Source organism: Mesoplodon bidens (assembly GCF_964165515.1).
Source record: "Mesoplodon bidens genome assembly, chromosome: 8".
Classification (NCBI taxonomy): domain Eukaryota; kingdom Metazoa; phylum Chordata; class Mammalia; order Artiodactyla; family Ziphiidae; genus Mesoplodon; species Mesoplodon bidens.
Window position 1 is genome coordinate 48,486,638 of NC_138165.1, and position 13,571 is coordinate 48,500,208.

Genomic DNA, 13,571 nt, shown 5'->3' on the forward strand with positions numbered 1-13,571 from the left:
GCTACAGTGCTGGGCACCCTATGCCAAACAACTAGCAAGAGGGGAACAAAGCCCCACCCATTAGCAAAGAGGCTGCCTAAAATCATAATAAGGTCACAGACACCCCAAAACACACCACCAGACGTGGACCTGCCCACCAGAAAGACAAGATCCAGCCCCATCCACCAGAACACAGGCACTAGTGCCCTCCACCAGGAAGCCTACACAACCCACTGAACCAACCTTAGCCACAGGGGACAGACACCAAAAACAGCGGGAACCACAAACCTGTAGCCTGCAAAAAGGAGACCCTCAAAACAGTAAGTTAAGCAAAATGAGAAGACAGAGAAACACACAGCAGATGCAGGAGCAAGGTAAAAACCCACCAGACCTAAAAAATGAAGAGGAAATAGGCAGTCTACCTGAAAAAGAATTCAGAATAATGATAGTAAAGATGATCCAAAATCTTGGAAATAGAATGGAGAAAATGCAAGAAATGTTTAACAAGGACCCAGAAGAACTAAAGAGCAAACAAACAGTGATGAACAACACAATAAATGAAATTAAAAATTCTCTAGAAGGGATCAATAGCAGAATAACTGAGGCAGAAGAATGGATAAGTGACCTGGAAGATAAAATAGCGGAAATAACTACTGCAGAACAGAATAAAGAAAAAAGAATGAAAAGAATTGAGGACAGTCTCAGAGACCTCTGGGACAACATTAAACGCACCAACATTCGAATTATAGGGGTCCCAGAAGAAGAAGAGATAAAGAAAGGGACTGAGAAAACATTTGAAGAGATCATAGTTGAAAACTTCCCTAATATGGGAAAGGAAATAGTTAATCAAGTCCAGGAAACGCAGAGAGTCCCATACAGGATAAATCCAAGGAGAAACATGCCATGACACATATTAATCAAACTATCAAAAATTAAATACAAAGAAAACATATTAAAAGCAGCAAGGGAAAAACAACAAATAACATACAAGGGAATCCCCATAAAGTTAACAGCTGCTCTTTCAGCAGAAACTCTGCAAGGCAGAAGGGAATGGCATGATATACTTAAAGTGATGAAAGGGAAGAATCTACAACCAAGATTACTATACTTAAAGTGATGAAAGGGAAGAACCTACAACCAAGATTACTCTAGCCGGCAAGGGTCTCATTCAGATTTGATAGAAAAATCAAAAGCTTTACAGACAAGGAAAAGCTAAGAGAATTCAGCACCACCAAACCAGCTTTACAACAAATGATAAAGGAACTTCTCTAGGCAGGAAACACGAGGGAACGAAAAGACCTACAATAACAAATGCAAAACCATTAAGAAAATGGTAATAGGAACATACATACCGATAATTACCTTAAATGTAAATGGATTAAATGCTCCAAAAGACATAGGGGGGCTGAATGGATAGAAAAACAAGATCCATATATATGCTGTCTACAAGAGACCCACTTCAGACCTAGGGACACATACAGACTGAAAGTGAAGGGATGTAAAAAGATATTCCATGCAAATGGAAATCAAAAGTAAGCTGGAGTAGGAATTCTCATATCAGACAAAATACACTTTAAAACAAAGACTATTACAAGAGACAAAAGACAGTACCTAATGATCAAGGGATCAATCCAAGAAGAAGATATAACAATTGTAAATATTTATGCACCCAACATAGGAGCAGCTCAATACATAAGGCAAATGCTAACAGCCATAAAAGGGGAAATCGACAGTAACACAATCATAGTAGGGGACTTTAACACCCCACTTTCACCAATGGACAGATATCCAAAATGAAAATAAATAAGGAAACACAAGCTTCAAATGACACATTAAACAAGATGGACTTAATTGATATTTATAGGACATTCCATTCAAAAACAACAGAATACACTTTCTTCTCTAGTGCTCATGGAACATTCTCCAGGATACATCATATCTTGGGTCACAAATCTAGCCTTGGTAAATTTAAGAAAAATGAAATCGTATTAAGTATCTTTTCTGACCACAACGCTATGAGACTAGATATCAACTACAGGAAAAAATCTGTGAAAAAAACCACAAACTCATGGAGGCTAAACAATACACTACTGGGCTTCCCTGGTGGCGCAGTGGTTAAGAATCTGCCTGCTGATGCAGGGGACATGGGTTCATGCACCGGTCTGGGAAGATCCAACATGCCGCGGAGTGGCTGGGCCCGTGAGCCATGGCTGGTGAGCCTGCGCGTCCGGAGCCTGTGCTTTGCAATGGGAGAGGCCACAACAGTGAGAGGCCTGCGTACCGCAAAAACAAAAAACAAAAAACAAAAAAAACAATACACTACCTAATAACCAAGAGGTCACTGAAGAAATCAAAGAGGAAATCAATAACTACCTAGAAACAAATGACAATGAAAACACAATGACCCAAAACCTATGGGATGCAGCAAAAGCAGTTCTAAGAGGGAAGTTTATAGAAATACAATCCTACCTTAAGAAACAAGAAACACCTCAAATAAACAACCTAAACTTACACCTAAAGCAACTAGAGAAAGAAGAACAAACAAAACCCAAAGTTAGAAGGAAAGAAATAATAAAGATGAGATCAGAAATAAATGAAAAAGAAATTAAGAAAACAATAGCAAAGATCAATAAAACTAAAAGCTGGTTCTTTGAGAAGATAAACAATATTGATAAACCTTGTGGCAGACTCATCAGCAAAAAAAGGGAGAGGACTCCAATCAATAAAATTAGAAATGAAAAAGGAGAAGTTACAACTGACACCACAGAAATACAAAGAATCAAAAGAGACTACTATAAGCAACTGTATGCCAATAAAATGGAAAACCTGGAAGAAATGGACAAATTCTTAGAAATGCACAACATTCCGAGACTGTACCAGGAAGAAACAGAAAATATGAACAAACCAATCACAAGCACTGAAATTGAAACTCAGATTAAAAATCTTCCAAAAAACAAAAGCCCAGGACCAGATGGCTTCACAGGCGAATTCTATCAAACATTTAGAGAAGAGCTAACACCTATCCTTCTCAAACACTTCCAAAATATAGCAGAGTAGGAACACTCCCAAACTCATTCTACGAGGCCACCATCACCCTGATACTAAAACCAGACAAAGATGTCAGAAAGAAAGAAAACTACAGGCCAATATCACTGATGAACATACATGCAAAAATCCTCAACAAAAAACTAGCAAACCGAATCCAACAGCACATTAAAAGGATCATACACCATGATCAAGTGGGGTTTACCCCAGGAATGCAAGGATTCTTCAATATATGCAAATCAATCAATGTGATACACCATATTAACAAATTGAAGGAGAAAAAACATATGATCATCTCAATAGATGCAGAGAAAGCTTTAGACAAAATTCAACACCTATTTATGAAAAAAACCCTCCAGAAAGTAGGTGTAGAGGGAACTTACCTCAACATGATAAAGCCCACATATGACAAACCCACAGACAACACTGTCCTCAATGGTGAAAAAGTGAAACCATTTCCAGTAAGAGCAGGAAAAAGACAAGGTTGCCCACTCTCACCACTATTATTCAACATAGTTTTGGAAGTCTTAGCCACAGCAATCAGAGAAGAAATAGAAATAAAAGGAATCCAAATCAGAAAAGAAGAAGTAAAGCTGTCACTGTTTGTAGATGACATGATACTATACATAGAAAATTCTAAAGATGCTACCAGAAAACTACTAGAGCCAAACAATGAATATGTTAAAGTAGCAGGATACAAAATTAATGCACAGAAATCCCTTGCATTCCTATACACTAATGATGAAAAATCTGAAAGTGTAATTAAGAAAACACTCCCATTTACCATTGCAACAAAAAGAATAAAATACCTAGGAATAAACCTAACTAAGGAGACAAAAGACCTGTATGCTGTAAATTATAAGATACTGATGAAAAAAATTAAAAATGATACAAATAGATGGAGAGATATACCATGTTATTGGATTGGAATAATCAACACTGTGAAAATGACTATACTACCCAAAGCAATCTACAGATTCAATGCAATCCCTATCAAATTACCAATGGCAGTTTTCACAGAACTAGGACAAAAAATTCACAATTTGTATGGAAACACAAAAGACGCCAAATAGCCGAAGCAATCTTGAGAAAGAAAAACGGAGCTTGAGGAATTAGGCTCCCTGACTTCAGACTATACCACAAAGCTACAGTAATGAAGACAGTACGGTACTGGCACAAAAACAGGAATATAGATCAATGGAAGAGGATAGAAAGCCCAGAGATAAACCCACGCACATATGGTCACCTTATCTTTGATAAAGAAGGCAAGAATGTACAATGGAGAAAACACAGCCTCTTCGATAAGTGGTGCTGGGAAAACTGGACAGCTACATGTAAAAGAATGAAATTAGAACACTCCCTAACACCATACACAAAAAGAAACTCAAAATGGGTTAAAGACCTAAATGTAAGGGCAGACACTATAAAACTATTAGAGGAAAATATAGGCAGAACACTCTATGGACATAAGTCACAGCAAGAGCCGTTTTGACCCACCTCCTAGAGAAATGGAAATAAAAAGAAAAATAAACAAATGGGACCTAATGAAACTTAAAAGCTTCTGCACAGCAAAGGAAACCATAAACAAGACGAAAAGAGAACCCTCAGAATGGGAGAAAATATTTGCCAGTGAAGCAACTGACAAAGGATTAATCTCCAAAATTTACAAACAGCTCATGCAGCTCAATATCTAAAAAACAAACAACCCAATCCAAAAATGGGCAAAAGACCTAAATAGACATTTCTACAAATGAGATATACAGATTGCCAACAAACACATGAAAGGGTGCTCAACATCATTAATCATCAGAGAAATGCAAATCAAAACTACAATGAGATATCATCTGACACCGGGCAGAATGGCCAGCATCAAAAAATCTACAAACAATAAATGTCGGAGAGGTTGTGGAGAAAATGGAACCCTCTTGCACTGTTGGTGGGAATGTAAATTGATACAGCCACTATGGAGAACAGTATGGAGGTTCCTTAAAAAACTAAAGATAGAACTACCATACAACCCAGCAATCCCACTACTGGGCATATACCCTGAGAAAACCATAATTCAAAAAGAGTCATGTACCACAATGTTCATTGCAGGTCTTTTTACAATAGCCAGGACATGGAAGCAGCCTAAGTGTTCATCAACAGATGAATGGATAAAGAAGATGTGGCACATATATACAATGGAATATTACTCAGCCATAAAAAGAAACGAAATTGAACTATTTGTAGTGAGGTGGATGGACCTAGAGTCTGTCATACAGAGTGAAGTAAGTCAGAAAGAGTAAAACAAATACCGTATGCTAACACGTATATATGGATTCTAAAATTTAAAAAAATGGTCATGAAGAACCTAGGGGCAAGATGGGAACAAAGATGCAGACCTAGTAGAGAATGGACTTGAGGACACAGGGAGGGGGAAGGGTAAGCTGGGACAAAGTGAGAGAGTGGCATCGACATATATACACTACCAAATGTAAAACTGATAGCTAGTGGGAAGCAGCCGCATAGCACAGGGAGATCAGCTCCGTGCTTTGTGACCACCTAGAGGGGTGGGATAGGGAGGGTAGGAGGGAGGGAGATGCAAGAGGGAAGTGATATGGGGATATATGTATATGTATAACTGATTCACTTTGTTATAAAGCAGAAACTAACACACCATTGTAAAGCAATTACACTCCAATAAAGATGTAAAAAAAATAAAAAATAAAATAAGAGTGTAGGGTGTTAGGTGAGCAAGTGATTAAAGCTTACCCCAATAGAAAAGAAGTGTGCAAATTCTGGAAGATTAAAATCAATGAGAAGTTATATGGTAAGTCAGCTCATCAGCTCAGGGATCGAAATGCAGAAGAAATATGATCGTAATTCTGATCATAACTTTGCTGTATCATTTCTCAGCAACTAAAGTATTTTAAAGTTACAATATGTATCTTTAGAAGTCAAATGATATGGATATGGAATAATTTATCAGGTGGAAAAAAGGCAAAAATCATTTGGAAAGTGATAAAAATCAATGAATGTTTTCCAAGATGCTAAGAAAATACGTTCATTTATTAGGAAGAAAAGAAATTTCTATGGTAAGTAGTCCAACCACTAAACCAAATGTCAGATTTCATGTTTGTAAGCACAAATAGTTTAATCATGATAACTACATTTTTTTGCTGAAATATTACTGCTAAATACTCTATGGAAACCTAAAAATACTGGTAATAAAAACAAGTGTTTGCTGATATTAAAACTTGTTAAAATTTTAACTAAATTATATAGTATTCTGAAGAGGATGTAGGAAAAAAATAAGGGAAGTAGTCATATACAGAAATGTAGTGAATTAGAGGGCATGCCCCAATCAACAGTGGCAATGCAATAATTTGTGTAACTGTGGCCAGATAGTCTGATTATTCAAGAGAAACCAGAGATTTGGATTTTAATGCAGAATCTCCCCATTTTGAAAGATTATGTGATACAGATGATACAAGCCTGCTGGCTGAATCTGGCCTGTAGGACAGTCGCTTGCAAACCAAGTATAAAGGAATGTTATTTTGGTTATCTATGGCTGATTTACATTTTTAGTGCAGAAAGAAAATGTTTCAAACACTTTAGTCCAATTTTCTCATGTCAATCCTATTAATACCATTATTTTTTAAAAGTAAATTTACAAATGAAAATATAAAATTGTAATATCGTTTTATCCATTTCTAAATGTTTTGACACTGGATAAGAGGCAGAAGAGAAAAGAGAAGATATATGTGCATCTGAGCTTGGCAATATTTAGTGAAGAACCGTTATCATCTCAAAGATACACAACTGCAATCCAGACTACTTTTTCTGCTTTCCTTTAGGTTTCTCTTAGTTATTCAGAAAGACAGAGTGCTGAAAACTGAGCTGTCTATTTGTTTCAAGAGCAGATGGGAAAAGTAGCTACTCTCAAATGTGATTAAAATGTGAGGCCTCCATTTAGTATTTATTTTTCTTTTTAAGCTTCAGATTTTGGGCTTAAGCAACTTTAATCAAGAGAAGAAGGACCAGACAGCTGCTGCAGCCTTAGTCCACTGCTTATGTCTCTGCCAGGAGAATGCTATAACAACAGTCACAGCAAACAATCAACTCTATCTTTTGTCAAAGCTATGAGAAAAACTCATTCATATATTGTTGGGGGGAGTCCAGTGAAGGTGTAAAAGCTTCATTGTGGTGAGCAACTAGCCATTTTATTTTATTTAATAAAATAAAAATGTACTTACTATTTTGTATCCTGATTATGGTGGTTGTGACACAAATCTACATATGTGTTAAAAATTTATAGTATGGGACATCAAAAAGAAAAAAGTCAGTTTCACTGTATGATAATAAGAAAACAAAGCAAGTGAGCATAGCATGTGGGCATCAGGGTTGTAGACATTTTCAGGTTGATAATCATAGTACCTTAAAGGTGGGCAATGCTGACAATTCTCATCCATTATCTCATCTAATTTCATAATCACCCAATTAAGACAGCCTGGTCTCCAATTTTTGCAGAGGAGTACACCAAGGCTCCGTGAGAGGGGAAATGACTTGCCCAAACCCACATGGCCAGGGAGTAAAGAAGCCTGGACCAAATCCAGGCTGTCTGCACAACTCCAACAGGCTCCATCCCTGATTCCTCTACTCTCTGTTTTTTTGTGGTGGTTGAAACAATAAACTTATTTTTAAAAGAATGCACTTATTCTTTCACCCTATAAATCCTACTATGGAAATTTATCCTATAGATACCCTACACATGTACAAAATAATAATATTCACATTTTTTAAAACTGTAGCAATGGTTATATCAGCAAAAGACTGAATACAGCTCAAATGTTCCTCTATGAAGGGCTAACTAAATGAACTATGGCAAGCACTTCCAATAGAATACCATGAATGGTATTCTAAAAAAGAATGAAGAAGCTCTCCATGTACTGATAAGAAAACAAAAACGAAAACAAAATAAAACTCCAAGATAAACTGTTCAGTAAAAAAAGCAAAGCACAAAACAGTATACGTAGTATGCTATGATTTGTGTAAGAAAGGTAAGAATCTTTCTGTCTATGTTGTTGTGTTTGTGTGTATAAACAGATACCAGGATACATAAGAAACCAGTAATAGCTTTGACCAGAAGGGGGTGATGGTGGGAGCAGATGGGAACAGGACTCAAAGTAAGATTCTCAGTGAATACTTTTTCATACTGCTTTGTTTTTTGAACCATACATGGAAAGTTAAGAAGACAGTTAAGAAAGGGGTTAAAAGGAGCTGAGTGGAACTACAAGTTTACGTGCTAACCTTTTACTGGGCTTCCAGGAACTAAAATTTTAGTTTAACATTTACCCTGCTCTGGTAACGACAAAGCATGTTCCACTTAGAGTAGTTTCTGTTACATTTGAGTCTGGAGAAGGAAGGGAAAAGCTGTATTGGAGACTTAGGTGGGGAACACATTTCTTGTGACTTAAAATAGAGCCATTGGGACATCCTTGGTGGTGCAGTGGTTAAGAATCTGCCTGCCAATGCAGGGGACACGGGTTCGAGCCCTTGTCTGGGAAGATCCCATGTGCTGCAGAGCAACTAAGCCCGTGCGCCACAGTTACTGATCCTGCACACTACAGCCCATGAGTCACAACTACTTAGCCCGCATGCCACAACTACTGAAGCCCGCGCACCAAGAGCCTGTGTTCTGCAATGAGAAGCCACCTTATTGAGAAGCCCACACACCGCAACGAAGAGTAGCCCCTGCTCACCTCAACTAGAGGAAGCCCACACATAACAACGAAGACCCAATGCGGCCAAAAAAAAGAGAGAGACATCAACTAAGGATAAACCTCACTTCTTAGAGTTTGGCATAGTCCACTAAAGGTATGTAGTAATTTTATCCAAATAGGGAAGGAAATGCCTGCTCAGCTGACTCCAGAACTAAAATTAGGATTCCTTTATTGCTTTTCCAAATTGCTAAGAACTAAATATTGTATGCTGTGTTTGAAAGAGCAAAGGATTCTAAAACTTCGGTCTCAGCAGTTAAACTGTCAAATATAAACACTAGATAATGTATATCACTACCATCCCCTAACAATCATTCTTCATAGACTCCTCTCTGAGAGTTTATCCTTATTACAAAAGTACAGGATGGACTGCAAATGAAACAAACTTTATAGGCTCAGGGTAACCTGGTTTCCATATGAGCTCCATAAAGCCACTGTAATGAAGGCAAGCAATCACAGCTTATATTTCTACAGTGATTTACAGTTTACAGATTGCATTCTCATAACTTATTTAACCTTTGCAAACACTCTGGTATGTGGGTATTATTATCTCTGTTTAAGAAATTAAGAAACTGAGGTTCAGAGAGGTGATGTTGTTGGATAAAATCCCACCTCCAGGGACTGGCAGAGTCCAGATGTGTACCCAGATCTTCTGATTCTGAGCTCAAATGATTTTCTATTATCACACAGTTATATATAATTATCAATGCCTGTCATAAATACCCACTTGATTAGTTTAGATGTAACTAGTGATAGTTATATCTGATGAGACGATTAAGTCTTAAAGTCGGTCTGTAAGGAAAAAATATCCAGTAGTCAAAATTACCTTTGAAGCTAATTTAAATCACCCATAAGGTATAAAGATAATATGGGGGGTTAACAATCTTGGTAATACTTAATTTCAAAGTACAAATCAATAAATCACATTTACTAGGGTATATACCTAAATATAATTTTATACATGTGTTATTTACATATATTTCACAAAAGAGAATGGCTCTAGGTGAATTTATATAATTTAATGTGCATATTATGAACTTCACTGTAAAAATAATAGCTAACATTCATTGAGGGCTTACTACAAGTCATATATTATACTAATGTTTTATATATTACCATATTTAATCCTTTACATGTCTATGAAGTAGATACAAACTCATAAATACAGATGAAGAAACAAAAGTCTTGGAAAGGTTGAGTCACACAGGGAGTGAATACCAATTGCCATGATTTGAAACCATTCACTTTGAGTCTAGAAATTATGCCCATAGAATATGAATTGGTGTTCATTTTCTTGTTCTGGTGCACCAAATCTATGGCATTAAATAAGGCAGCAGAATGAATCTTATATATATATCAAAGATGAAGGGTTTGACAAAGATTCATATCCTAACTTCCAAATTCTTACATAAAAACTATATTGATAGGACTTCTGGTCAAGATGGCAGTGGGAGTACACATTTTAGAGACTTCTCTGTTTCAGATACTTAGTAATAACAGATAAGAGAAAATAGTAAAAAATATAATTGTATAAAAATAAAAATTGACATGCAACAGAACACAAAGTAGTAAGCAAGGTTGACAGCATAGACTTGTTTGGTTCCAGGTTTGGTAGCAGTCAGAGGCACCAGGGGTTGGATACTGCATGGGGGTGGGGATAAAAATACCCAGCAAAAGACTTGCGCCAGTGTCAGTGCATGATACCTATACTGAGGAATGACTCCCCAAACTACGAAAAGAGGCTGAAAAAAGTTCTTAGAACTAAAGGTTATAAAAATGCAGAAGTCCAGAGGACACTAAGTCTACTTCCTAAAACACAGGCCAAGCCACATACTGACTCAGTGATAAAGCAGAAAAAGATAGAGATAGAGAAAAAAGTTTCCCTTCAATATGAACCTGCAAAATAATTTCCAAAGTACATGAGGTAAATTAAAGCCAAGAAAAAAAGTCAACAACCTCAACAATTAGGAGAGTATGTATGTCTTCTTTGGAGAAATGTCTATTTAGGTCTTCTGCCCATTTTTTGATTGGGTTGTTTTTTTGATATTGAACTGAATGAGCTGTTTGTAAATTTTGGAGATTAATCCCTTGTCAGTCGCATTGTTTGCAAATATTTTCTCCCATTCTGTGGATTGTCTTTTTGCTTTGTTTATGGTTTCCTTTGCTGTACAAAAGCTTTTGAGTTTAATTAGGTCCCATTTGTTTATTTTTGTTTTTATTTTCATTACTCTAGGAGGTGGATCAAAAAAGATCTTGCTGTGATTTATGTCAAAGAGTGTTCTGCCTATGTTTTCCTCTAAGAGTTTTATAGTGTCTGGCCTTACATTTAGGTCTTTAACCCATTTTGAGTTCATTTTTGTGTATGGTGTTAGGATGTGTTCTAATTTCATTCTTTTTTTAAAAAAAATTATTTATTTTATTCCTTTATTTTCCTTATTTTTTTAATTAATTAGTTTTTTTTGGGGCTGCACCGGGTCTTAGTTGCGGCACACGGGATCTTTGTTGAGGCATGTGGGATCTTTTCGTTACGGTGTGTGGTCTGTTAGGGTTTCTCTCTAGGTGTAGTGCTTGGGCTTCTCTTGAGTTGTGGTGTGTGGGTTTTCTCTCTCGAGTTGTGGCGTGCAGGACTCCAGGGTGTGTGGGCTCTGTAGTTGTGGCATGCAGGCTCCAGAGTGTGTGGGTTCTATAGTTTGCAGCATGCGGGCTCTCTTGTTGAAGTGCGTGAGCTCAATAGTTGTGGTGTGTGGGCTTAGTTACACTGCAGCATGAGGGATCTTAGTTCCCCAACCAGGGATTGAACCCGTGTCCCGTGCCTTGGAAGGCGGATTCCTTACCACTGGACCACCTAATTTCATTCTTTTACATGTAGCTGTCCAGTCTTCCCAGCACCACTTACTCAAGAGACTGTCTTTTCTCCACTGTATGTCTTGCTTCCTTTGTCGTACATTAATTGACCATAGGTATGTGGGTTTATTTCTGGGCTTTCTATTCTGTTCCATTGTTCTATATTTCTGTTTTTGTGCCAGTATCATACTGTTTTGATTACTGTAGTTTTGTAGTACAGTCTTAAGTCAGGGAGCCTGATTCCTCCAGCTCCATAGATATTTATCCAAAGAAGACACACAGATGGCTGACAGGCACATGAAAAGATGCTCAACACTGCTAATGCAAATCAAAACTACAATGAGATATCACCTCACACCAGTCAGAATGGCCATCATCAAAAAGTCTACAAATGATAAATGCTGGAGAGGGTGTGTAGAAAAGGGAACCGTCCTACACTGTTGGTGGGAATGTAAATTGGTACAGCCACTATGGAGAACAGTATGGAGATTCCTTAAAGAACAAAATAGAGCTACCATATGATCCAGCAATCCCACTCCTGGGCATATATCTGGACAAAACACATGCACCTCAGTGTTCACTGCAGAGCTGTTTACAATAGCCAAGACACAGAAGCAACCAAAATGTCCATTGACAGATGAATGGATAAAGAAGATGTGTTACATATACACAATGGAATAGTACTCACCCATTAAAAAGAATGAAATAATGCCATTTGCAGCAACATGGATGGACCTGGAGATTATCATACTAAGTGAAGTAAGTCAGACAGAGAAAGACAAATATCATATGATATCGCTTATATGCAGTCTAAAAAAATGATACAAATGAACTTATTTAGAGAACAGAAACAGACTCAGAGACTTTGAAGACAAACTTATGGTTACAAAAGGGGAAAGGTGGGGTGGGGGGGATAAATTGGGAGTTTGGGATTGACATATACACACTACTATATGTAAAACAGATAACCAACAAGGACATACTGTATAGCACAGGGAACTCTATAATATTCTGGAATAACCTAAATGGGAAAATAATTTGAAAAAGAATAATATATGTATATGTATAACTGAATCACTTTGCTGTACACCTGAAACTAACACAACATTGTAAATCAACTATGGTCCAATATAAAATAAAAATTTAAAAAGAGTATGTAAAGTTAAAAAAAGAAAAAAAGTATGCAAGAACAAACATACACTTGGAGGAATCAGAAAACATCTTAAAAATAAGAGTTTAAAATTCACAAAGAAATACTGAATAAACAACATCTATAAAAATAAAAAGAAAATACAAAACAAAATCAAAAGAAAAGACGAGTAGATGTATATGGAAAAATACAACAAAAATTCTTGGAGATGAAAATATGTTAGTTGAAAAAGAAAATCCTAGCATACAGTAGAAATTCTAGACTGAATACAGTAGAAAAGACAGTAAACTAGAAAACAGGATTAAGGAATTCACAAAGAGTGAGATACAGAGAGGTGAAAATTGTGAAACAGCGACTAACAGTCATGGAGGAAACAGGCTTTAACATATATCAAAACAGATATTTCAGAAATAGAATATAAAAGGCATGGCAGATAAACAATGTTTAGGACATGTGCCTGAGATATTTCTGGTACTAAAGATCAATGTGATATCTAAGATCGAAAGCAACATCACCATTAAATCTACAGAAAGATACATGAAAATAAATCCACACCTCAACCCCCACATAGAGCAAATGTAAAAATCAAGGTGGATAAGAAAATCTTAATACTGTTAGAGAGAAAAAAAGATTAGCTGTAAAGTAATAATAATTATATAGCAGACTTCTTATTGTATCCAAATGCTGAAGATATTAGAGGAATATCTTCAAAGTACTGAGGGAAAAACAACTGCAACCTAAACATTTAAAACTACCTACCATTAAGTAGTAAGGCCAAAATAAAGGTATTT

The 13,571-nt window shown here is 36.6% G+C and overlaps 1 protein-coding gene across 17 annotated transcripts in view; it reads right to left on the reverse strand.

The window, feature by feature from the left end:
• MBD5 (methyl-CpG binding domain protein 5) overlaps positions 1-13,571 on the reverse strand; it is a 417,388-nt gene that overhangs the window by 186,774 nt on the left and 217,043 nt on the right. The window contains exon 1 of one of the 17 annotated variants that reach the window (XM_081241893.1): positions 9,514-9,578. The exons of the other annotated variants lie outside the window; for them this stretch is intronic. The gene's annotated coding sequence lies outside the window, so the exon portion shown is untranslated. Of the gene's footprint in view, positions 1-9,513; positions 9,579-13,571 lie in introns of those variants that run through there. 17 annotated transcript variants of the gene reach the window in all.